The sequence below is a fragment of the Protobothrops mucrosquamatus genome, unplaced genomic scaffold (genome assembly GCF_001527695.2).
Source record: "Protobothrops mucrosquamatus isolate PMUCROS unplaced genomic scaffold, P.Mucros_1.0 scaffold_75, whole genome shotgun sequence".
Classification (NCBI taxonomy): Eukaryota; Metazoa; Chordata; class Lepidosauria; order Squamata; family Viperidae; genus Protobothrops; species Protobothrops mucrosquamatus.
In genome coordinates, this window is record NW_015386151.1 from 459,706 (window position 1) to 465,132 (window position 5,427).

Consider the following 5,427-nt stretch of genomic DNA (forward strand, 5'->3'; position numbering starts at 1 on the left):
TACCCTTGATAGAAAAATAAAATAAGCTTCCAGACCTTCTCCTCTCAACTCCAGCCACCCCGGCCTTCTCCTTTCCTTTCCTTTTCTATCCTTCCTCCTTCCACTCACGCCAGCCACACCCAAAGCCAACTGCAGCTGTCCCAATCTTTTCCTTCCCAGTCAAGCTCCTGCAAGCACTCTCAGGCAATCCCCGCTACACTTAGTTCTAGTAAATCTAGAGAGCCATTATTGGTCAGTGTAGATTGAGGCAGTTTGTCTCCATCTAGAGCAGTGGTTCTCAACCTTTTTAATGCCGCGACCCCCAACCGGTCGTAAGTCGAGGACTAAACCGGTTGTAAGTCGAGGACTAAACCAGTTGTAAGTCGAGGACTACCCAACCGGTCGTAAGTCGAGGACTTTCCCTGCCTGGGAGCGCCACGCATGCATGGTTCTGCCCCCTGCGCCGGCCGAGGCATAGCTGGCAAGCGGCAGAGACGGAGCAGGCCGACCACCTGCTGGCCCAGCTCAAGGGAGGTAAGGCACCCGCCGGAAAAGGGAAAAAAAATGGCGGACAGCCTTGCTTGGCGACCCCCGTGAAATGGTCGATCGACCCCAAATGGGGTCGCGACCCATAGATTGAGAACCGCTGATCTAGAGACTCCAAGATTCTTACACATCTTTGTTCCTATTTTTGTACATGTTAACAAAAATAGAGTTATTACAGAAATTTCTGTACAATTAAATTTCTGAAAGGATCAAAAGCCCAACCTGGCTATGGCTTGTATTTTAATTAACACTGAGCAGAGGAACTGTCCTTCTTCCCACTGAGATTTTTTTTAAAAAAAATCTTAGTTACTTCATCCAGTTGAACCTTGAGTCAGTCATTCCATCTTAGCATAAGTTATCTCACATAGTTTTGGTGAAGATGACTGTATGTAGAATCTCATACTCTATCCTGAGGTTCTGGGAGGAATGACAAATTATTATTTTTTGAAAAAAAGCAACAAAGTGGGACATAAATGACTACCCCTCCCCATCCCCATTAAAGAAATTACCAGCACACTCACTGTTAGTTCTATAGATGGGAACTGCTGAGAATTATAATTCAGCAGCATCTGAAGTACATTGGCATTCACAGTTATCCCAATGGTGCTTTTTCACAAGGCAAGTGGACTTCCTTGTTTTTCTTTGAAGACGTTTTGCTTCTCATCCAAAAAGTCCAGTTGCCTTGTGAAAAAGCACTTTTGGGACACTCACGGTATGTAAGCTTATTCTACATTTGCCTGAAACAACCTGTTACAGTCCAATTTTGTGTGCTCTTCCATGTTCTCAAAATCTGCTGTGGAGCGTTCTCTACTAGAACAGGTAAAGGAAAATTGTTCAGTATCCCAGTTCTTCAGACAGAAAAAAATCATCCCCAGAGGTGTTAATTGGATTATCCTCAAAATGTATTTTGCAGTGAAAGAATTAACAGTGAAACTTGTGACTAAATCAGAGCAATCAATATCTTTCTCAAGATGCTCTTTCTTCAGCTCTCAGTGGGTGGTGCTCTTTTATTATTAGTTGAGAAACCAAGGACCAAATGGTAGCTGTGGACTCTGCTTCTATATTTGTTTGTTTATCAAGTTTATATGGTCACCTGTCTTACAGAAGGTGACTCTGGGTGACATACAACAGTCCAGTAAAGCAGTAAAATAAATAAAACAATCATTTATTTGTTTATTTAATTTATCCCCCTTTGTTATTTTTTTTTAATAAAAACTCAAGGTGGAGAACATATCTAATGTTCCTTCTCCGTCTTATTTTCCTCATTACCTAAAAGCATTGTGTAGTAACTATTAAAATAGCATTAAAGCTATAAAAAGCAGAACTAAAACAGGAAAAGAGAGATGTTAATAATAACAGAGGCACCTCAGAAGTTCACATATTCCCTGACATGTGCACCTGGTCATGAATGGCTATTGGATATCTGTGCATTGAGTGATTTTGGACTTTCTCTCGGCCCAAACTATTTAGCTACTTTCTCCCTTGCTATAATAGGAAAGATTAAAAGGGGTGGCGCTACTGTCTCAAACTCTTGGGGAAAAGGAAAATAAGACATCTGAAATAAACCATGAATAGGAATGTACATTAATTTTTTTAACTAGTCATATTATTTGGACAGTCCATTCTATGAATCTGGGAATTCAAAATCCAATAAACAAATGAATTGGCCCCATCTAGTTCAGGTTCTCAGATCACATCTACAGTTTCTTGTTAAAATTAAGAATAAACTGTGTAATAGATTTGAATATATTAAAGTCCGTTTGTCTGTCTCTCTGTCTCTCTGTCTCTCTCTCTCTTCCCTTATCCTTTTGAGGAGGCTTATTTGTTCATTTGATGAGTTGATTCCAGCTAATTGAGGTCGTTGTTTAAATGGGGGTATAGCTTTAAAAGAATCATATTTCCAGAAAACTGTATTTTTTCACTTTGTGAATTTAATATTGCAATGGATGTTTTCCTAATGTACTAACTGAGGAGGCCCTGATGGGTTGTGAAATACCACATAAAACACTAAAGAAAACATTATAAAACCAAACCATAACTTTGTTATCCTTTCATTGGACTATATTACATCCAGATGGCAAGAGTAGCTTTACTAAGAGGTTTCTTCATGGTGGTTGTTTTTTTTTTAATTTTAATTTTATTTTTGGCCCTAAATACAAGTACCTTTTTAATGTCAGATCTCTCTAAAATGCATTGAATTGAGAAATAAAATTATATGATGCATCCATAAAGTTACTCCCTATTTTTTGTTTTTCTGCTTGAGAGATGGTGTTAGTTTGTTCCAAGTACCATTCCTTTAGTTAAGAGGACGATTCAAATCATGTAATTGAGGAGACTCTTCGCTTAAGTGAAAAGTTGTAAGAAAGGGTTGAAGTGCGCCTCACTAAAAATATAAAAATGTAATATACTACATCCTATTAACAAAGTTATACTGTAATCCAATGAGGTTCTTGATTTGAATTTTACCTGGCGAGATCCACATTCATAATCTAATCATGGGCTTAGTGGCTAGCCAGTTTTATGTAAACATCAAGCAAGTCTTTTTTAAAATTTTGAAAGAAAAATGGTACCAGAGATGGTTAATGTTTATTTAATATTAATATTAACATATTAATAGTCAAATCTTGTATTGGTTTGTTGTCTTTTGCTGGATTTTGCATAGTGAATACTTTAGATCAGGGATCCCCAAGCCCTGGGCCCCAGCCCACTACTGGACCTTGAGCCTTTAGAAACTGGGCCATGGAAGTTGCATGCGTGTGCTCCATGCGTGTGCTCCATAGGTCTTAGTATTACATAAATGTAGCTGATCCATTGTAGGCTACAAATATAACTGCAGTTATATACCAGAATATTTATCTTTCCTATGTGTACCTCTGCTGTAGTCTTCTTTAATGGGTCTAAAGTAAAAGCTCAATATATTTGCATTACAATGATCCTATTGTTAAAATCCATTTATTAATTAACACTAAATTGATTTTCTCCTGGCTCTTTTGAAAGAGGACTCTTATATAAGAATACCATATTGAAGTGCATATTAAGATGCTAAGAGTTTTAATGTATTAGTGTAATCATGCTATTTTAAAACCCAATTTTAAAAGACTTCATCATAGTTGCTGTTGTATCTGCACAGTTAATAATGATACAAAATTTAATCTACTGATGCATAAATTAACATAACCAATAGACCAGTGCTTTTCTCTTATTACAAAGTCACTAGTAAATTTAGTATTAATTAAAAATTAATTTTTATATATAAATGATTCCAAACATCAATTATTGCAAAGATTATAAAAAATGTAGGCTAAGCTGTGGTAAACCCACTTTTCTGAGAATTTGGGAAAGAAAAACTAAAGGCATGTAACTATACCTGTATAACTTGCTGCATTCTTTTTTTTTTTTTTGAAGAAAGCAACTCCACGCCCAGCACCAAGAATGAATACATTAGATTGAAATAATATGTACAGCTGATCCAATGTAAGCTATAAACATACAAAAACATAAAGAGCCTGGTGGCACAGTGGTTAGAACGCAGTATTGCAGGCTAATTGTGCCCACAGTCTGGAGTTTGATCCTGACGGAGTTTGGGGTTGACTCAGCCTTCCATCCTTCCTCAAACGGTAAAATGAGGACCCAATATGTTGATATTGTAAACCACCCAGGTAGTGCTGTAAAGCACTATGGGACAGTATATATTGTTCTGTTATGATGTCAAAACACACGCACACACACACACAGAGAGAGAGAGAGAGAGAGATCTGTCTAAATGAGACTCTGACTCTTTTCTCAGAAAATATATGATTCTGTTTTCTGCTTGTTCAGATTCATCTCTTTCTATGATCTATAGTTTTAGCACAGATTTTAAAGGAGAAAGACATTTTCCTGAGGACATTCCATAGATACCGTGTTTCCCCAGCTACTGGTATATATACTTATGACTAATAGTTGGTTTAGGCTATTTTGAGGGGAGAACAAACTTTAGTGTATAAAACTTGTAAAAAATGGTTAAGATTAAGTTCATTCAAGGTTAAACATGGTCTGCAGTTTGGAGAAAGTTAAAGAAGTTTCCACCATTGCCATTAAAATAGTTTTAAAAAAAAATCAGAATCCTGAATACAAATAACTATTATTTTACTCCTTGCATTTCTGAGTTATCTTAATTTAGAAAGCTGATTTTATTTATTTATTCCTCTCTTTGACAGCCATCAAAGCTATGTGCATTCCTGCATATTTAAGACAGAGTGAAGCATTTATTACGGTGCTTATCATTATAACACAATTCTAATGTGTTTAATAAAATCAATAATTACTTGTGTTTGTCTTCTGCTATTTTTTTCAGATTTTTCATGCTTTTATTAAAAGGATAAAGTACGTTTGTGCATGAAAACCCAGTAGTCACTTCCTAGAAGGTTACTGGCTGCAAAAGCAGCAGGATGTGGCAGGAACAAAATCATCTTTTTGTAAACATCTGGGAAAGGAATTATAGCAATAAAACAAAGACATCCATTGGTTGGGTTGATTCCTTGATTAAGAGCTGCTATAAAACGGGCTAAACGTATGAGCAATTTTGTCAGGAAATTACTAGTACAAAATGTCATCTTACAGGGCAATAGTATGAATGTTTACTCAAAGGTAAGGTGCCCTGTTGGATTAAATAGGGCTTTTTACTAAGGTGATGCACACTCAGGACTGCAGTCTTAATTACCTATGTGTAAGCCAGTCTTAAGCAAGCCAATTGTTCAGCTTCAGCACTACCATTACTCTGACTCTTTCAGTCTGTGCCTGCCTTGTCCATCTTGAGCAGGGGTGTTAAACTGCCGGCCCGTGGGCCAGTTGTATGATGCAGAGGCCGCACCCACCCCAGCTCTGGCAGTGTGAAAAAGGTCGCGATACGTCACAACATGT